Genomic DNA, 22,929 nt, shown 5'->3' on the forward strand with positions numbered 1-22,929 from the left:
ACATCCGGACATGACTACTGGAGAAACCATAGCTTTGACTATATGGACTTTTGTCAGAAAAGTAATGTCTCTGTTTTGTAATATGCTGTCAAGGTTTGGCATAACTTTCCTTCCAAGGTGCAAGCATCTTTTCATTTCAGGGCTGCAGTCACCATCATGGTGATTTTGGAGCCCAAGAAAATTAATTCTGTCACTGCTGAAAAGGCTGAGCACCACAGAATTAATACTTTTGAATTGTGGTGCTACAGAAGACTCTTGAGAGTTCCTTGGGTAAAATTTAAAGGTCTATTGTACATTATATGGTTTCAGATGGCATTCATAGGGAATTTGAGTAGAAGTATTTTAAGCATGGACTGTCATCAAAGGAAGAAAATACAGATATATCTGAATTCCATGGACTTCAGAATCTGTAAAGAAAGGTGAAACAGGTTGGATGTAGTGTGAAATTCATCCATCCATCCATTCATTCATTCCAAAAATGTTTATTTGGCATTTACAGTGTATAAAATATCACTTGTTAAGGGTAACTGTGCTAGAACTGTTCGAAAAAATTTGAAGATAGCTACGGAGTGATAACCAGAATAGAGGCATTCTTCCACCTCTCTGTGGACATGTGTGAGTTTTGCATGTGTGGGAGAGGAGAAAAAGAAGAGAGAAGGAAAATGAAGGAGACCAAGGGACAGGAAGAGGGATGGGGGTGGGGCTTGGGTGAAGAGAGAGAACCTAATCAGACTTGTCTGGGTGTTGTAAGTGGTTATTGTGTAAAAATGCATCCTTTGAAGCACAGAAATTATAATCCTATTTGAAACCTTAGTTGACTGAAAGACTATAACATGGGGCAAAATGTCACATTCAGTATTTAGTAAAGGAGGAAGAAAAGTCCTTAAACATTATCCTCAAGGATTTCTAGTCCTGACATGTTTCAAGCTTTGGCAAAAAAAATGGAAAAGGAAGAGAAAGTTAAATACAAAAAGAAGGGTGTATAGTAATATTTGATCTCAATATTTTTTTTTAAAAAGTGCATTGCAAGCAGGCACACATGCACACACACTCACCACACACACACACACACACACACACACGTGTGTTTATATAACCCTGGTTACTTTAGAAGGTAGAATTAAATGTGTATGGGGGGACTTTTTTCTGTACATATTTCCATACTATTTTGACTAATACAATTAAAATGTAACATTTGCATAAAAGGAGTAAGACCTTGAAAAAAAGGGCCAGTAATAATATACTTTTAGACTGTTTATCCATATTTTATAGTAGACTCTACAAAAAAAAAAAAAAGATTCTCTTTTTCTTTCACATGGGTTTGAGTTTTGAATAATGATTTACTTTGGTTTTTTGGTAGGACATTGTTACAGGTACATGAGGACAGTGAACACTGAGATGCCCTGTAACAGTTGATCTTAGCTTATAACTTTTCACACTTGATTAGGGACTAAGTCTGTCAAATGGCATGACTATCTTCTGTTTCAACCTTTATAAGAAGGGCAGTATTGGTGCAGTCTTAGGCACAGAGTTTGCAGCTTATGGTTAGTGCCAAAACAAAAAAGGACTCACTGGCGTATTAATTTTTTCTTAAATACAAGAAATAGTTACTTCATGTCTATTACATAGCAAACAAACAATCCTAAGGAATATAGGTATTAATATGACAAACCCTGATCTTAAAAGAATTCATACTCCACTGAAAAGACACACTCTTCTATATAATTTGTTGTAATACAGTGTGATAAGGCCATTATAAAAGCATGTATTGATAAAAACACAAGGAATGGCACTGGATGTCTCCATGAAATTGCTCAAGAAAGACTTACTTAAAGTGAAAATTGAGCTGGATCTTAAAAAAAAATTGTAGAGATTTGCTAGTTAGATTTATTACTGGCAAATGACATTGCATCTCATAAGACAGAGAAATGAAAAAAAATAACAATTTTGGAAAAGTGAAAAGTTACTTTTTCAGTCAGATTATAAGGGGCAGAGCAGGCAGCAGCTGAAGATGTGACTAAAGGAGAGATGTGGGCATGGGAACATTTATGCCTTGAAAAAGTTTGAACTTTCTTCCATGGATCATGGAAAACCAGAGAAACACTATACATAATAAGTCAAAGATCAGCCCTGTTCCCTTTTTAGCATTGTTAATTTTCCATTTTCTATTGAATCACTTGTTTTTTTTTTTTTCCCCCAAAAGTTTATTTTTTCCATTTTCTTCTTTACAGAGGTACACTATTGATCCAAAGATCACATTTTATTTTTTTTCTAAAGAAATGAGAGAGAAAAAGCGACTATTCAAAAAAAGGCTGAGTATAAAATAAAGAATGAGACGGGCACACATGTGGACTCCCATTAATCATAGTAGTCATTGTTTCTATATTTTTACTTCTAAGCATATCTTCAGGGAAAATAATGCAAAATATTTTATAATCAGTATAAATAATGAAATTGGCATCTATCTAAACAACTTAGATTAGAAGCCAGTGAACATTTTTGAAGTCATCTTTCTAAAAAGACTCTATAGTAGTGTTTCTCTGTAATTATTTTGTTAGTGGTGTGTTATATTCAGGGATTAGTTCAGATTTTTACAAATATCAAGACACGCAAATACTGTACTTCAGGTTTCTGTTTGAATTAAGTTGTGTGTGGTCCTACGCACAACTGGGATCATTGGCAGTTAATCCTCATGTCTCCCAGAGAACAGAATTCCCATTGTTGCAGTTCTTTGCTGGTAACAGCTGGGCTACCTTTCCTGGGTTTGTTGGCAGGATGGGCAGCTGCAATCCCCAAATCACACAAATCATCACTGAAGCTTATGTTGATTGCTAACTTCTGCTACATCAAGATACCTTTTTTTTTTTTTTTTTCCACTGTTTTTTTGTATGTTGCAGTAGATTCTTTCCATGCTCTCTTTCACCCAGGAACATGTTTGATCTGCAGATCTCTTTTTCCACTGTAAGGATTCAGGCCTTCCCCAACTCGGGAAAAATTACTCTCTGAGATTCATTGCTGCAGTTTTGAAGGGGGAAAAAATACTTAATTTCTTCCTTTTTCAGTTGTATTCATAGTTTCCCCCAGGGCAATTTTTGGATTTTCAGCATATATTTCAATTTACGCTAAACGTAAATAGTGTGAGTTTGGAGCAGTTTGGGGCATGGGGAAATGTGTACTTCCTTTCTGTGGAGGGAGGTTCTCCACTGATGGACTTTCTTCTGTGAACTAAGAGATCTGCCTCTTTTTAGTATCAGTGTGAGATAGAAAGGGATGGAGAGAGAGCACGGTCATGAGAGGAAGCAATCTAAAATTACTTAGTTTGTACCCAGCATGGTACTTTAAATTAAGTACTGATTGATTTAATGGGGAGGTAAAGACTATTTATTTACATATAAAGACTCATATGTATATCCATTATAAAAATGTTTGAACTTGAGAGAGTATAATTAAGAAATGTTTCTTTTTCTTTTCCTCTCACTGTTTCCCCACAGAAAAAGTCTAGAATCTCTTTCCGTCTATTAGGTCTCATAGGTTTTCAGATACTTTCAGTTATTTGAAAGTATATATCTGAAAGTTATATATCTGAATATATATATATCTGAATCACTTTGTTGTACAGCTGAAGTCAATACAACATTGTACTCAACTGTACTTCAATTAAAAAAAAATCAAGCTGTTAATATATTCCTTTTCAGATTATTTTCCATTGTAGATTATTATAAGATATTTAATATAGTTCTTTGTACCAAACAGTGGGTCCTTCTTGTTTTTCTGTATTGATTGAGACAGAACTGTGTTTGAGTGTTTCCTGTGGAGGTATGGTCCAGGAATGGACTGCTGCAGATTCAGGGGCTCTGGGTGCAGCAGACCTGGGTATGGCATAAGCTCTCTTGGAAGAGGTCGCCATTAACTCCACCACAGAGCTGCCAGAACTTACCCAAGACAGGGGAAACACTCTTGGATGGCACAAACAAAACTTTGTATGCACCAGGACCCAGGAGAAAGGAGCAGTGACCCCGCAAGAGACTGACCCAGACTTGCCTGTGAGTGTCCAAGTCTCCAGCAGAGGCGTGGGTCAGCGGTGGGCTGCCGCAGGGTTGGGGGACTGAGTGTAGCAGAGCATGCATGGGACCTTTGAAGGAGGTCGCCATTATCTTCATTACCTCCACCATAGTCTGGCCCCAGGTAAATAACAAGGAGGGAACACCCAACCCATCAACAGAAAATTGAATTAAAGATTTACTGAGCATGGCCCTGACTATCAGAACAAGACCCATTTCCCCCTCAGTCAGTCTCTCCCATCAGGAAGCTTCCATAAGCCTCTTATCCTTCTCCATCAGAGGGCAGACAGACTGAAAACCACAATCACAGAAAACTAACCAATCTGATCACATGGACCACAGCCTTATCTAACACAATGAAACTATGAGCCATGCCGTGTTGAGCCACCCAAGACAGATGGGTCATGGTGGAGAGTTCTGACAAAACGTGGTCCACTGGAGAAGGGAATGGCAAACACTTCAGTATTCTTGCCTTGAGAACCCCATGAACAGTATGAAAAGGCAAAGAGATAGGAAACTGAAAGATGAACTCCACAGATAAGTAGGTGCCCAATATGCTACTGGAGATCAGTGGAGAAATAATTCAAAAAGAATGAAGAGTCAGAGCCAAGCAAAAAGAATACCCAGTAGTGGATGTGACTGGTGACAGAAATAAAGTCCAATGCTCTAAAGAGCAATATTGCACAGGAACCTGGAATGTTAGGTCCGTGAATCAAGGCAAATAAGAAGTGGTCAAACAGGAGATGGCAAGAGTGAACATCAACATTTTAGGAATCAGCAAACTAAAATGGACTGGAATGGGTGAATGTACCTCAGATGACCATTATATCTACTACTGTGGGCAAGAATCCCTTAGAAGAAATGGAGTAGCCATCATAGTCAACAAAAGAGTCTGAAATGCAGTACTTGGATGCAATCTCAAAAATGACAGAATGATCTCTGTTTGTTTCCAAGGCAAATCATTCAGTATCACAGTAATCCAGGTCTGTGGCCCAACCAGTAAAGCTGAAGAAGCTGAAGTTGAATGGTTCTATGAAGACCTACAAGACCTTCTAGAACTAACACCAAAAAAAGATGTCCTTTTCATTATAGGGGACTGAAATGCAAAAGAAGGAGGTCAAGAAATACCTAGAGTCACAGGCAAATTCAGCCTTGGAGTACAGAATGAAGCAGGGCACAGGCTAATACAGTTTTGCCAAGAGAAGGCACTGGTCATAGAAAACACCCTCTTCCAACAACACAAGAGAAGACTCTACATGGACATCACCAGACGGTCAATACTGAAATCAGATTGATTATATTCTTTGCAGCCAATGATGGAGAAGCTCTATACTGTCAGCAAAAACAAGACCAGGAGCTGATGGTGGCTCATCATGAACTCTTATTGCAAATTTCAGACTTAAATTGAAGAAAGTAGGGAAAACCACAAGACCATTCAGTTCAGTTTAGTTCAGTCACTTAGTCGTGTCTGACTCTTTGCGACTCCATGGACTGCAGAATGCCAGGCCTCCCTGTCCATCACCAACTCCTGGAGTTTACACAAACTTATATCCATTGAGTCAGTGATGCCATCAAACCATCTCATCCTCTGCCGTCCTCTTCTCCTCCTGTCTTCAATCTTTCCCAGCATCAGGATTTTTTCAAATGGGTCAGCTCTTCGCATGAGGTGGCCAAAGTATTGGAGTTTCAGGTTCATCATCAGTCCTTCCAATGAACACTCAGGACTGATCTCCTTTAGGATGGACTGGTTGGATCTCCTTGCAGTCCAAGGGAATCTCAAGAGTCATCTCCAACACCACAGTTCAAAAGCATAAATTCTTCGATGCTCAGCTTTCTTTATAGTTCAACTCTCACATCCATACATGACTACTAGAAAAACCATAGCCTTGACTAGAAGGACTTTTGTTGGCAAAATAATGTCTCTGCTTTTTAATATGCTGTCTTGGTTGTTCATAGCTTTTCTTCCAAGGAGTAAGTGTCTTTTAATTTCATGGCTGCAGGTAACAACTTCAGTGATTTTGGAGCCCCCCAAAATAAAGTCTCTCATTGTTTCCCCATCTATTTGCCACGAAGTGATGGGATCAGATGCCATGATCTTAGTTTTCTGAATGTTGAGCTTTAAGCCAACTTTTTCACTCTCCTCTTTCACTTTCATCAAGAGGCTCTTTGGTTCTTCTTCACTTTCTGCCATAAGGGTGGTGTCATCTATACATCTGAGGTTATTGATATATCTCCCAGCAATCTTGATTCCAGCTTGTGCTTCATCCAGCTGAGCCTTTCTCATGATGTCCTCTGCATAGAAGTTAAATAAGCAGGGTGACAGTATACAGTCTTGCCATACTCCTTTTCCTATTTGGAACTAGTCTGTTGTGCCATGTCCAGTTCTAACTGTTGCTTCCTGACCTGCATACAGGTGTCTCAAAAGGCAGATCAGGTGGTCCGGTGTTCCCATCTCTTTCAGAACTTTCCACATTTTATTGTCATCCACACAGTCAAAGGCTTTGTCATAGTCAATAAGTCAGAAATAGATGTTTTTCTGGAACTGTCTTGTTCTTTTGATAATCCAGTGGATGTTAGCAATTTGATTTCTGGTTCCTCTGCCTTTTCTAAATCCAGCTTGAACATCTAGAAGTTCACAGTTCATGTATTGCTGAAGCCTGGCTTGGAGAATTTTGAGCATTACTTTACTAGCGTGTGAGATGAGTGCAGTTGTGTGGTAGATTGAACATTCTTTGGCATTGCCCTTTTTTCAGATTGGAATGAAAAGTGACCTTTTCCATTCCTGTGGCCACTGCTGAGTTTTCCAAACTTGCTGGTGTATTGAATGCAGCACTTTCAGAGGATCATCTTTTAGGATTTGAAATAACTCCGCTGGCTTTTCATCACCTCCACTAGTTTTTTTTTTTTTTTTTTTTTTTGTAGTATTGCTTCCTAAGGCTCATTTAACTTTTCACTACCAATATCTGGCTCTACATGAGTGATCACACCATCATGGTTATCTGGGTCATGAAAATCTTTTTTGTATAGTTCTTCTGTGTATTTTCGCACCTCTTCTTAATATTTTCAGCTTCCATTAGGTCCATACTATTTTTGTCCTTTATTGTTCCCATCTTTGCATGATATGTCTGTTGGTAACTCTAATTTTTTTGAGGAGACCTTTAGTCTTTCCCATTCTATTTTTTCCTTCTATTTCTTTGCATTGGTCAGTTAGGAAGACTTTCTTATCTTTTCTTGCTATTCTTTGGAACTCTGCATTCAGATGGATTATCTTTCTTTTTCTCCTTTGCCTTTCACATCTCTTTTCTCACCTATTTGTAATGCCTCCTCAGACAACCGTTTTGCCTTTTCGCATTTCTTTTTCTCAAGGATGGTTTTGATCATCACCTCCTGTACAATGTTACCAACCTCTGTCCATAGTTCTTCAGGCCCTCTATCTACCAGATCTAATCACTTGAATCTATTTTTCACTTCCACTGAATAATCATAAGGGATTTGAGTCCTGGCAATTTATTAGAATTACCCAGGAGATTTTTAAAGAAAAAAAATACCAAGCCCCTGCCAACCCCAATAAACCAAAATTTCTGGGGTTGTGTCTTGGGCACACAAGTGTTTTTATTAAAAAAAAAAATTCTTAAAAGTTCTCAGGTGATTCTAATATATACTTTTGTTTCAGAACCACTGATTTAAGTAGAACTCACAGATCAATGAATCCAGGAAAAGAGAGAAATTGAAGGTAAGACTTGAGAAAAGAAAAAATAAATACAATAATATCAAGTAGTTTCAGAGACAATAAATTAGTTTTTTTTTTTTTTTTTTTTTGCCTAGTTAAATAATAAATATTTAGTCTTCATTGGGGCAGTAGTTTTCCAGGTAGACTTCTGAAAAGATATATATGCAAAATGATTAAAATGAAATATGTATCTTTGTTCTAATTAGTTTGAAATTATCTGTAATACCAAATATGCTCAAATCCTTTTACTTTTGCAATGACTTTATTTTAAAATAGGTAAATATTTTTATATGGAGTACCTGTATATTTTGATAAACTTCTATGTCTTTATGATCAAGAAGAAGTATCTTCAGAATTATAGCTGAATTTAAATATAGGTTGAGGTAATGTCCTCCAATACTGTGTTGGTAGGATTATACTATTGACAAAATTCTCTATGTGTGTATCCATGCAGTTTGTTGCATAACTTCCCAATCCTCTTACCAAGAGCACAGTATCTTTTTCTGCCCCTTGGCACTAGGCTTAGCCATGTGTGTTTCTTTAACTAGTAGGATGAGAGTAGTCAGGATACAAGCCTTCCTGGTTAGCTCAGCTGGTAAAGAATCCACCTGCAATGAAGGAGACGCCAGTTCAATTCCTGGGTCAGAAAGTTCCCCCACAGAAGTGATAAGCTACCCACTCCAACATTCTTGGGCTTCCCTGGTAGCTCAGATGGTAAAGAATCCACCTGCAATATGGGAGCCCTGGGTTCAATCCCGGGGATGGGAAGATCCCCTGGAGGAGGGCATGGCAACCCACTCAAGTAGTCTTGGACAGAGGAGTCTGGTTACTTAACTCTATGAGGAAACAGGATGAGAGCCATGTGGGGCAGAGCCAAATAAAAAATATGCAGTGAGAAGAAGAGCTCTCTCATTACTGCAACCTGAAGTAGAGATTCTGTACTCAAGTTCAGGCAGACCTCATCCTATAGATTCTCAGACTAGGAGAATAAATGCTCTTAAGTCACTGAGTTTTGCAAGTGGTTTATTATATAGTACTATTAGAGCAATAGCTATAAATTTAGGCAGAATAGCAAATTTTTCTGAGCTCATCTTTAATTCTGGTAATACAAGGCAGCAATCTTTAATTATACAATTAAGGAGGAACTTAAAATGACAATATTTCGGGAACCATTTGACTTAAATAGTCTCTACAAGATTGCTTTAGAGCATATAGGTTTTTTTGTTTGTTTGTTTGTTTGTTTTTGAGTTGGGCCTTCAGAGTCAGTGATTTTCTATTTGTGACTTTATACTGAAAGATCCGGAAAAAGTAGGACTGGGCAACAAAAAGCAAAGCCTGATGATTATATAATTTTACATAGAAAATGTATTTACAACAATTTTGGAAGACTTTTATTGTGGGATTTTCCACTAATAATTATTGACAAATACTTCTGGTGCTACCTGTTTATTCTTGATTTAATTGATTTTTAAACTTGTTTCCAAATATAAAGCCATTACTTTTCAAAAATCAGTAAGATACTTAATATTTAAATTACTTCATTGTACACTTGAGTTTGAAAAGTAATTATTGATTTTGAGCATTTTAGAGAAAACATTATATTTATAACAACTAATATAGCTAAGTTTCATGAAGTTGTAATTTATGGTTTGGAAGAAAAGGCCAGAATTCCAAATGTATTTAAATAAAGTGTTGACTTTATGATGCACCACTAAGAATGTGTCATTTTTTACTTAGTTTAATATATTTTTATCTCTGAGAGAAAAAAGTTATAGCAAACATTGTATAAAATCACAAAATTATGATATTTCAGTAGAAAAATGTAAGAGGATATGAATTCTGGAAATTAACAAAAAAGAGTTTATCGCATCAGTGTGCACATTCCAAAAACTCATGGAGGCTTTCAGGAGACAGCAAAGTGGATCAGTTCCTTTCAAACCTATTGCTTTTGTTTTCATATAGCAGTTCTTTACTCTGAAAAAAGTAGACTCATTAATGGAATCTCACTCAGAAACAAACTCATAGTATTTCACTCCCAGGCATATGCTGTTATTTTAAAATGAATTTTATAAAAACATGAAAGAACTTCTACTAAAATACAAAGAGGGAAGTATCTTCTTATCATTGTTTGTATTTCTAATAGTATACTTAAAGGTATACTCATTAATAAATCCGTATATATTTGAAAAATAAACCTTAGCATAGTACATGAAGAACTATTTGCAGTAATGTTTCTTAATGTGTTTTTCTTCTACGAAACTTAAAAACACGTTGTTTTTCATTTTGTTTATTGCATTCTTGGAAAGATTCTAGGCAACAGTTTTTGAGAGAGGAGAAAAATATTTTGATGACATATACATATATATAACTAATTCCTGGCTGATTCCTCATATTAAAAAGGGGACATTTAAAGATAAAGCCAGTGTTAACCTTTGTATCCAACACAATTCTTGAAACATGTCTCATTCTCAGTTGCCACCTTAATTTATCACATTAATTTCACCCTGTATTTCTATGAAGACAGATATTGAATACAGTAGGATGTTTCTGGAAGCTTGCTATTTAAGTCTGGGATGCTGATATTGAACAGAACATTTTTGTTCTATTTAAAATAGAGCAAAATTTGAGAGTTTGGTATTTTAAAGAATTAATTCAAGAAAGATTACACTCATAGCATTCCTTTCAGTGGTGGTTATGTGCTATGTGGAATAATACTTAAACATTAAGGGTAATTTTTTAATCTGCAAGTAAAAAATATGAGTCAAAAATCCATTTTCATAATAGAATCTTTAGTTTTTCCAGTATGATTGGTGCATATAAAACATGTGTCAGACTTAACTTCCCTTCTACTGCAAGCTGAATAGATTTTAGTCACCACTTCACCTGAGTAGAGAATGAGCAGTGAAAAAAAGTTTATTTCAAAAAATGTAAATTTTTGTTAAATAGTTGATTTGTCACTAAATTTGTCCCATTGTCACTTTTTGTAGGTTAAGAGGATTTTTGTCTTGGGAGTAGGATAACTTTTTCATATGATTGTTTTGTATGTCTCTTAATATAAACTTGACAAATTATTTTTCTGTTCTTGCATGAAACAATTTATCCAATACTGATAAATATTTTAGAGTGCAAATGCATCATGCAAGCACCTCTAAGTTTTGCTGCATTTCATGTTAATGTTCTATATAAAAATAAATTTTGTTTCAGCAGACTGATTTAGAAATTAGTAATTCAGTGTATTTATTGTGGTTCTCTGGTAAGTAAACTTTAATGATAGTTTTTTTTTTTAATTTTTAGATTTCTGTGCTGATTTCCTAATACTAATTGTATTTACTGGAAAGGAATTTTGTCCTTTCCTTATGAGAAAAGCAAAATATCAGAATAGGTGAAAAAATCTTCATATAATCTAATGTTTCTTTATAATCAAATATTAATCATCTGATACTTTTAAACTTCCATTCTGTGTTTTTAATGTGTTATTATACCTTCAAAATATTTTTATTGAAGTATAGTTGATTTACAATGTTGTATTCTTTAAAATAATTTTTAAAGATTATTCTGAAGCATTATCTTCTCACTGAAATTTATACTACTTTGTGTGGGTAAAATTTACTAGTACACTATGCCTTCAAAGCCCATTTTGCATTATTCTATTATAGCAACCCTTACCTTTGTGCTTTACATGTCTTTTTCCCCAAACCTTGAGAACAGGAAAACATTTAAAAAGTTCTTCACAGATTCTAGCAAACAAAATAGCAGGCATGTAAGTGTCTGTTCAAATATTTACAAACGACAGCGCAATGGAAATGGTTAGTGAAAGTAGCACCTTCACCAAACAAGGACTGTTGTTGAAGTTCTGTGACCCCATTGCCATGGAAGTCTGGAAACTGACCCAGTATTACTTCAGTGAGGGTGTTGGGTAATATGTATTGGACAATAACAGGTAAAGAAAATAATTAACATTGGCATTTTAAATATGTTATTTTGCCATTTAGGTATATGTTTTCTGAAAGTAAACCTGTGGGGAGCATGGGCTGACAGACCATGCATAGCAAGTGTTAGGAATTCAGTGCTTATATGCACAACTGCATTTTTTTCTCTTCATCACCTATGCTGCTCTAGTGACTCAACACCACTCTAGTTAATCTTTCTGTAAACGAACTGCTCTTAGTTGCAGAATATTTTGTGGTCACGGATTTGTTCTCTTCTTCTTTAGTGATGCTCAAACTGATTCTCAATGGCTACCCCCTGGAGTTTCATTAAGGCACTAGTCCAGTGAGTTCCCAACACTAAACCATTGTTACTGGTCATGTTTAACCAGCAACAAGATAAATTTCTCCAATTAGACAACCTGAAGAACAGAGCTAAAATGATTAGGAAATGTTACAAAGGCAAAAAATAGCAACATTTATACATGTAAATATTTTAGTGTACATTAAAATTTTCTACTTATATATTAATAAACTTCATAATAAGATAACATATCATATGTTATTTACTTGTATATAATATAAATTGTCTCTTATAAATAGCAAATATGTACTTCCTGACTTTTTTCAGTTGAGGCATAGTCACTCTTTCATATGTTTCCACAGCCTTCTGTAACATACTGAGATGATGTGATTTAGTTCACATTAATTTTTTTTTCCTAGATGGATTCCTACTGTGCTTTTTCAACAGCTTCCTTCTCCCTCATTTCCCAAGCAACTCTGCTGAATTGGTACATAGGCATTAAAGTCAATTGGTCTTGAAACGGTTCTTCTGGTTCAATTTTTTTCTCTCCCTGGGATAGAAGACTAATAATGACTTCTAAAGCTTCCAAGCAAAAGTGAAAACAGTCTTTTAAGAAAAATATTCTATTTTAAACTTAATGCTTCTTAAAATATATGAATGGATGACATGTATATATATACACACACATATGTATATGTCATCCATTCATATATTTTAAGAATCAGTTTATATATGTGTGTGTATATATATGTGTGTGTGTGTCATATGATCGCTTTCTCAAAAGTCTTCCCGCGAATAGCAACAGCAATTTTTTTTTAAAGTAGCTAAGCCATTTTTAGAACAGCCTAGTCAGAACATTATTCTTGAAATACTATCAAATACAGAAACTATGTCTATGTTGTATAAATGTAGTATAATTTAATCTATCTCAAATAATGAAACCATATTTTCAGGATGTATATTTTGAGGGTATGAGGAGTAGTTCCAACATAAAAATGAAATCATTATATATGATTTTCAAAATAAAACTGTGCGTATGCTTTTGGATGTAGATTCATGGAAAAATAATTGTATCCTCTGTTACTAAATATTGTCCTTATTCAAGTACATGGGATACTGTATTTATTTTCCTCTTCTGTGGGTGACACTTCATTACTAGAAGTCTGTGCCTTTTTATTCTTTGCCTCATAATTCAGATTCTTGGCACATGGTATTGAATTTTATGACTAAAACTAAAGTAAATCATGCACAGCTGTCCCTATTGTAGGTGTCCTCTATGCTTATTCTAGTAGTATTACTATTGTATAACTCAGTGTTTCTGAATCATTCGTCTTCCACAACTTGAGATTAATTATGCAGATTTGTAATCATTTTTGATTCTTGGTCATTTTCATGAATGTTCTCTAAATGTGGTTGCAAATTTGCAGATGGTATTACTCAAATTTTGGTTCAAAAACCACAATCGTAATAACGATAATATACTCTAAAAACATTTTAGGTCACAGATCAACAACCTATAGGCCATTAGCCAAAATCCAGCTCGTAGTCTGTTTTGTTATAGTTTCTAAGCCAAAAAAAAGTTTTTATGTTTGTAAGTGGTTATTGAAGAAAAAGGAGAAGAATATAACAGAGACTGCAAGTGGCATTACAAGTCCTAAAATGTTTAGTATCTTGCCCTTACAGTTTGCCAACTCATGTTTTTTAGGTTATCTCACCATAGTTACTCGCTGCTTTTACAACAACTTGTTCATAATAGTAATTCAACAAAATATGTTGAATACTGGTGTTATTCAATTTAGTGTTCTGTTAATTTCATTTTGTTTTATGTTTCTAAGGTAAAAATATAGCATTACTACAAAAGGACAATCTTTGGAGAGATAATGCCTTTAATACTTGTATTAAAGGCTTTAAATAAATAAAATATATCATCATTAATATTACCCTAGATGAGGAAAATTATTTTTAAGAGATGATTTCTGAACATTTTAAAAGTATTTTCTCAACTCCGAGTGAAATTACATAGAACGTTGAAAAGGTCTTGTGAATAACCTACTTGAGGATATAGAAGTTTTTCAGTGAGGCCAGCCAAGTTATAAATAAATAACCAGTTAAGGTTTTATTGGCCAAAACTAATTCCGCTTTTGATGTGTAAGGAATGTTCACTTAATTAGAAAGCTGAAAATAGCAATAACGAATATAAATTTGAAAAAAATTTAGCAGGGAATCTATCAGAATATGCATGTTTAAATTTATTGATTTCTAGCCCAAAGAAAAGAAGCATGAAAACAACAAATTAATATATTAAAACATGTATATTAATAAGAACGGGAGTAGATGGAGAACTTATTTCATAGATTTTCTTACATCCTCTTCAGGAAACTTCTCACTAAATCTGTGACCGAATTCCCTTTATAGATTGACTCAAGTCTCTTTTAATCAGAATCATCCCCATTTTAATTGCCATATCCACTTAATTTCTATTAAAGGCAGAAACATAAGTTTTTGACTGTAATTATTAAACTAAAATTGTGTTAAAAATACCTTCTGTATTTATTAAGTTTGACCACTTCAGTATTGATTATATTGTTATGAATAACTATCTAAATCTACATATTTGACTGAAAAACATACATAGTGATTGACAGTCTTCTTGTCCTTGAGATCTGTAATATGGAGGTAGCTCTTTAACACCACTGGGTATAAGTATTGCTACATTTTTCTTATTCTCAACCTTGGCTGCCTATTGGAAAGAGTGGGGTGTTTTAGCATTGCCTGAATTCCACACTCATATCAGTTCAGTATAGTTCAGTCACTCAGTTGTGTCCAACTGTTTGTGACCCCATGGATTACAGCATGTCAGGCTTCCCTGTTCATCACCAATACCCAGAGCTTACTCAAACTCACGTCCATCCAGTCGGTGATACCATCCAACTATCTCATCCTCTGTTGCCCCCTTCTCCTCCTGCCCCCAATCCCTCCCAGCATCAGAGTCTTTTCCAATGAGTCAACTCTTGGACTCATCAATTCTTCCACACTCAGCTTTCTTTATAGTCCAACTCTCACATCCATACAAGACTACTGGAAAAACCATAGTTTTGACTAGACGGACCTTTGTTGACAAAGTAATGTCTCTGCTTTTTAATATGCTATTTAGGTTAGTCATAGCTTTTCTTCCAAGGAGCCAGAGTCTTTTAATTTCATGGCTGCAGTCACCATCTGCAGTGATTTTGGAGCCCAAGAAAATAGTCTCTCACTGTTTCCATTGTTTCCCCATCAATTTGCCATGAAGTGATGGGACTGGATGCCATGATCTTAGTTTTCTGAATATTGAGCTTTAAGCCAACCTTTCCACTCTCCTCTTTCACTTTCATCAAGAGGCTCCAATTTAATTAGTTTTGGATGGGGCCCGAACAGTGGAATTTTTAGAAATTCCTCCTGTGATTCAAATATACTGGGATTCTTGGGAAAAACTTAAATTACTTGCTGGTGGACTTGTCACTTGCTTGTCCACATCTTCAAAAAGCAGTTGTTGCCCAAGATTTGACCTGTAGGATGAGGATAAGCAGAGGGGTTAAAATTTACTTTATACCTTTATGTTCTTAAGAATATTTCCTAAAATGTGGTCTCTGAACCAGCACCATTAGTATCTCCTGGGAATGGGCTAAACATGCAAATTCTCAAAAACACAAAAAATGGAATCCAGTGATCTGCAGTTTAACAAGCTCTCTGGATGATTCTGTTTGTGAGCTATTAAAGCCAAAATAACTCAGGAATAGGGATTTATACTCTTTTCTTTTCCATTGGGAATTTTAAAAAATCTATACTACATATTTATTTTATAATTTGTATGTTAAAGGAATATATAATTTATATCTTCACAATACATACCAGTTTCTACAGGATCAACTTCATGTTAAGGTCTGATCTACTTATTTAATTCATTAGTCATGTTAATATAGAAGACATGTATGTATATATGTATTATGATATATCTCTGAAGTATGTTTTTGGTTTGCTAGTATAAATATTTGAGGTATTAAGTTTTTAACTTATAGCTGTATGGTTGCTTGGATTGGAATAAGTAGTCATCTGGTATAATCTGAGTATCTAAAACTCTATAGAGAGATGCATAATTTCAAATCCATGTTCATATACAAGTACGTCTAAAATAAGGTAAGTATCTATAATTTATATAGTCTTGTTATATAGAAAATATAATGTATGTTATATAAACATATTATTTATTTATTTATTTTGGCATTTTAAAACACAAGAGAAACTTTGTATAAATAGATACTCTCATTCGGCTGCATTATTGGAGGCAGAATCCTCTGCATCTGAGCCTGGAATCTTTCAGACTCTAGTTCATATCCAGCATTGCTCATATTTATTAGATGTGATTTTGAGCAATTACTTAAATGTTTCAGTTTTGGCTAAATTTTGTTTCCTTTATATTAATTTCTAGGAGCATCAAACAGAGATAATAGTATCTATTTCAAAGGGCCATCATGAAGTTAACATATTGGGGATAATATATGCAAGGCCCTACAACTAGTGACTGCTAGCACTGAATAAATACTAGCTATTTTTATTTCTATTATGTAGAAATATTTATTTATATAACAATAACATTTTTTCTATTTGAGAATATGTAATTTCAACATATTTTAGAAGTTAAATGAAAATAATCTTATTTTATTTTTCTAAAATATTGATTTTTCAATATTGACATTAAAAGTTTGGTGGTGGAAAGTCTCCAGACCTAAAGAACTACTATGAGAGTTAATAAAGAGATCTACAGAGTAACTATTGTTCATTGTAAATGCAGTGGAACCTTGGTAAAATATGACCTGCCATAGCATGAAATTTAGTATAATCCTATTGATTGGTGCTTGTTACTGAAACAACCAGAAGGTTCTTGTTATACTACTTTATCTAGTTGCCTGGCAAAGACCCAAAGAATCATGTTTTAATGAAGTCCATCTTTGAGAGAATAATGGAACAAAACATGATTCTTCTTCACTTTTATAGAACTCATAAAGTATTTATGTTGAATAAATGACGTGTAAGCACTGATATGGAGGCATCGTATGTCTGGGCGGCAAACAAAATAACCAGATTTTATAAATACAAAAAGTTGGAAGGTTTGTTCTTGAGAAATTGTGGATGTAAAACATCTGATAAGAACTGAAAGATTGAAATTGGCTGAATTTAAGGTAGCTTATTCTCTTTCAAGACTGTATTTTTTAAATAAAATTTGATATAGATTTTTATCTCAGTGATTTCATTATTTAAAGAAAAGATTCTAACATTATAGTGTAAATCTCTAATTTATGTTGAATACCTCAAATTATTTCTGAGGTTCTCTTTTGAATATATTGCATAGTTATAGAATGTAAACTTCTTGAGATTAGAAACCATATTTTATATGCTTTATATTTCAGATGCTAGCACAGTGCTAACAGAAAGCAGATATTCCATAAATATTTTATTAATGAGTAGAAATCTTAGCACTTTTCATTCATTGATGATAAATCACTATGTCCAAGATTGACTCCTACTCAACGTTGCCTTCTTTTTAGAGGACAGTAATCCTATTCCTGATGATTCCTTTTATTTAAAGGAATATCCATAGGGCAACTCTCCCCCATCTCTTTCTCTGTTATCATTTGTGCCTTCCCAAGAGTGAAGGAATAACTTAACTGACAGGTGGCTTTGGGAGTAGGACCTGAGCTTGCTTTGCCAGTCCTTTTCTTACTCACTGCTCTTTGGCATACACCTTTCAGTGTAGGTAGAGCAGGTAGCCAAGTTCTGGACAGTTGTTAAGCTTGGAGGTAAAGGCTTCAAGGCAAGACCTGTGGTTTTGCTGCTCTGCCTAAACTGTACTGATAAGTTTGTCCATTTTTGGGGTGCAGATGAGACCTTCACCTAAGAACTAGAATTCTGCATACATAAGCAATGATCTATATCTGCTCCATCAGTAATAAAGCTGACATTTTTATTTCTCTTCTTGTGATTCATCTACATTACTTGGTTCAGAATTCAGGCAGGAAAAAGTAGGTGTTAAAAGTTCAACCCCTCAGAGTATGTGCATGCTGGTTTGCTAACAATCAGAAAGGCAAGAGCCTTGAACTGGTGACTGCTACCTCTCCTCCACATTTCCCAGTCTAACGGGGTCCTGCTCATTCCATACTACAGCCTAGTAGAAGATCAAGGCAAATATTTGGTCTAGCTATGTAGAGACAGACTAGGATTCCTGGGATGAGACCTGGGTGGAGTCATGGAGACCACTGTCACAGCACACTGGATGATGCCATGAGAACACAGAGAGACTCAGCACTGAATCTTGGGTAGACAAGCCCTGGGCAGGAATACATAGCAGTTCATTTCCCAGTGAGAGTGCCTTGGTTCCGCATGCTCCACACCACAGCTTAGTGCTTGATCTCGGCAGACAAATACTGAAAAAAGTCTACCACGGAAGCAGCCCAGACCTTAGATGGCCCTGCAGCCACCTCAATTCCTATAGTCACAGTGCCTTGATACCCAGCCTTAGCCTGTTCCACAACACAGCCTTGTACTAAATCTGGGACATATACAAGACACAAGAGAAATTAGATACAACTTTGGGCTGCTTCTGAACGGAACCCTAGATGCCTACACAGGCAGTGCAAAGGCCTGTTTTGAAGGCACAGGACTCACTTGCTTGAGCCCAGCACCTCTGGGTCAAGGAGCACACTCAAGAGCATAGGAACTTGATCAAACTCAAACCTCAGGGTTTTTACTGCAATAACTGGAGAGCAGACCTTACCCAATAGGGCAGAGATAGCCACAGAGTAGAAAGAAATCTCGACCTCACATCCAGCACAGGATCTAGGCAATACAAAACTAACCACACCCTTTAAGAAGGGCAAAATGACCAACACACTCTGAAGAAAGACATGTATGCTATCCATACAAAACTCAGCCCTTGCACCAAAATTATTAGACACATAGTCTCCACAGGAATGTTCCCACATAACTACATTCCTTCAAGACTGTGATAAAGAACTGTTCCTCCTAAATTCATAGAGACAAAGTTAAGTAAAAAAGAAGGCAGAGTAACCACCCCCAATGACAAGAACAAGAAAAATACCCTGAAAGGACAGATAATTAAGCAGATTTCACCATTATAATAGACCTTGACTTGAAAAAGGAGATAGTAAAAATGCTAAATGAATTAAGAAAGATTATTGATAGAAAAGCAGATCACCACAAAAAAAGAACTAGAAACTGTAAAGATGAACCAATCAAAAAAAGGCAAATCAATTGTGGAGATAAAAATCAATGTAGAAGCAATGAATATCATACTGAATGACATTCAAGAACCATGTGATTTGGAAAATAGAATAATGAAATTACCCAATCAGAAAGCAGACAGAAAGGCAAATGAAAATAATGAAAGCAACATATGAGATCTATGGGACAGTGTAAAGCCTGCCAACCTACACATAATAGCCTTTACAGAAGGAGAAAAGAGACAGGAAGATTGAAAGGTATTTGAAGGAATTATGGCTGAAAACTGAACTTTCTAAACCAAAAGATAGAAACAGTACCCAAGTACAGAGAGCACAGAGGGCCCTGAATGATATGAAACCAGACCCACACCAAAACGTAATATCATTGAAATGGTAAAAGTTAAAGAGAAGATTCTAAAGGCAACAAGAGAAAATAAAAATTGATTGCGAGGGAACCCCCATAAAGCCAGTAGATGATTTCTTTGCAGAAATGTTGCAGCCCAGCAGGGAATGGCAAGATATATTTGGAGTCCTGAAAGTGAAAAACCTGCAACCTAAGATACTCTATCCAGCAAGATTATCATTTGAATACAAGGAGAGATAAATAATTTCTCAGACAAGCAAAACCTAAACTAATACAGTGATAGTAAGCCTACCCTAAAAGCAGTATTAAAAGGTCTTTTATAAATAGAAAAGAAATAAGTTGGAAAGGGAAAATCAGAATAGGAAAAGAAAATTTATAAAAAGATTAAAGATCACTTAAGTAAGTCAGTACACAGATTTAAAAAAAAAACTTGTGAAAACAATTTTAACTATAATGAACATCAAAAGGATGTTTACATGAAGATGTAAAATAGGACATCAAAATCAAACGTGAGTGAGGGAGTAAGAAAAAAAATAGATTAAAAAAATGTATTTAAACATATGAGAACACCAGTTGAAAACAAGTAGATATATTAATGGGTTAACATACCTAAAAACCAGAGTAACCATAAATCTAAAACATGTAAAAGAGTGAAAGAACCAAAAAGAGAGTTAAAGCACAGTACAAAAGAAAACCATTGTACCATAAAAGGAAAAAGAAAGAGAAGGCAACAAAGAAGAAATATAAAATCAACAGAAAAACAAGGTTTAAAATGGCAAATAAATAAAAGCTATCAATACCTACTTTAAAGGCAATGGGCTAAATGTTCTGATCAAGAGGAAAGGAGTGGCAGGTTGGATAATAAAACAAGAACCTATAATATGCTGCCTATAAGAAACCCACTTTAAGGTGAAGGACACACATAGATTGAGAGTGAAAAGATGGTAAAAGATATTTCATACTAATGGAAAAGACAAGAAAGCAGATATGACAATACTCATATTAGACAAAATAGACATTAAAACAAAGTTCAGAAAGAAAGAAGTGTTCTATACAATGATGATGGGATCAATACAAGAAGATAATATTACACTTGCTAGCTTATTTTCACTCAATATAGGAGCACCTAAATATATAAACCAATGCTATGCTACGCTATGCTAAGTCACTTCAGTCATGTCCGACTCTGTGTGACCCCATGGATGGTAGCCCACCAGGCTCCCCTGTCCCTGGGATCCTCCAGGCAAGAACACTGGAGTGGGTTGCCATTTCCTTCTCCAATGCAGGAAAGTGAAAAGTGAAAGTGAAAGTGAAGTCGCTCAGTCGTGTCCGACCCTCAGCAACCCCATGGACTGCAGCCCCAGGCTCCTCTGTCCATGGGATTTTCCAGGCAAGAGTACTGGAGTGAGGTGCCATTATCTTCTCTGATATAAACCAAATCCCAACCTAAATAAAGAGATAAATTGATGAGAATACAGTAATAGTAGGATACTTTAACACTGCACTGACATCAATGGACAGCTCTTTCAGATAAAAAATCAATAAGGCAACAGAGCTCCTAAATGATATAATAAATCAGTTAGACGTATTTGGTATTTTCAAGACATGACATTTGAAAAAACCAAAATACAAATTCTTTTCAAAGAGCACATGGAGCATCCCCTAGGATAGACCACATAGTAGGACACAAATCAAGGCTCAGACATTTTTAAGAGGATAGAAATTATTTCAAGCATTTTTTCCAACCACAACAGCACAGAAAGAGAATGGGGCAGGAAGGTGAATGGATACTAAACAACATGCTACTAAAAGAACAATGGGTCAATAATTAAATCACAGAGGAAACTAAAAATGCCTTGAGCCAGTTGACAATGAAAACACAACCATACAAAACCTATAGGATACAGCAAAAGCGGTCCTAAGAGAGAAGTTCATAGAGAAGAAGCCTTGCTCAAAAATAAGAAAACTCTCAAATAAACAACTTAATCTACCAACTAAAGGAATTAGGAAAAGAATAACAAACAAAACATAAAGTCAACAGAAGGAAGGAAATAAAGTTCAGAAAGGAAGTAAATACAGTTGAGATTAAAAAGAAAATAGGAAAAATCATAAAACCAAGGGTTGGGTTTTTTTTTGAAGGGATAAACAAAATCTATATACCTCTGATCAAGAAGAGTGCAAATAAGCATCAAGAAGAAAAATGAGAGAAACCAAATAAAATAATAAATGAAAGAGGAGAAAAAACAACCAATAATACAGAAATTTTTTTAAAAAGAGAGAATACTGTGAACAGTTATATGCTAACAAACTGGACAAATAAGAAATGGATAAGTTTTTTTAGAAACATACAGCCCACCAAAACTGAATTAAGAAGAAAAAGATCATTTAATCAGACTGATCACTGGAAGTGAAAAAGAATCTCTAATAATAATTTAAAAACATCCAGCTAACAAAAGTGCAGGACCAAATGGTTTCATTGGGGAATTCTACCAAACCTTCAGAGAAGAATTTGTACTGATTCTTCTCAAACTCTGCCAAAAGATTGAAGAGGAGAGAACACTCCCAAAGACATTCTATGAAGCCATCATCACCCTGATACCAAAGCCAAACAGAAACCATACAAAACATTATAGGCCAGTATCTTTGAGGAATAGTATTATTGTTCAGTCAGTTGTGTTCAACTCTGTGACTGCATGGACTGCAGCATGCCAGGCTCCTTCATTACCTCCCAGAATTTGCTAAAATTCATGTCCATCGAGTCAATGATGCCACCCAACAATCTTACTCTCTATTGCCCCCTTCTGCTCCTTCCCTCAGTCTTTCCCAGCATCAGGATCTTTTCCGATAAGTTGGCTGTTCGCATCAGGTGGCCATAGTATTGGAGATTCAGCTTCAGCATCAGCATCAGCATCAGCATCAGCATCAGCATCAGTCATTCCAAAGAATCTTCAGGGTAGATTTCCTTTAGGACTGACTGGTTTGATCTCCTTGCTTTCCAAGGGACTCTCAAGAGTCTTCTCCAACACCACATTTCAAAAGCATCAATTCTTCAGCACTCAGCCTTCTTTATGATCCAACTCTCACATCCATACATGACTACTGGGAAAATCATAGCTTTGACTAGACGGACCTTTGTCAGCAAAGTGATGTCTCTGCTTTTTAATAGGCTGTATAGGTTTGTCATAGCTTTTCTTCCAAGGAACAAATGTCTTTTCATTTTGTGGCTGCAGTCACTGTCCACAGTGATTTTGGTGCCCAAGAAAATCAAAC

The sequence above is a fragment of the Bos indicus genome, chromosome 4 (genome assembly GCF_029378745.1).
Source record: "Bos indicus isolate NIAB-ARS_2022 breed Sahiwal x Tharparkar chromosome 4, NIAB-ARS_B.indTharparkar_mat_pri_1.0, whole genome shotgun sequence".
NCBI classification, from domain to species: domain Eukaryota; kingdom Metazoa; phylum Chordata; class Mammalia; order Artiodactyla; family Bovidae; genus Bos; species Bos indicus.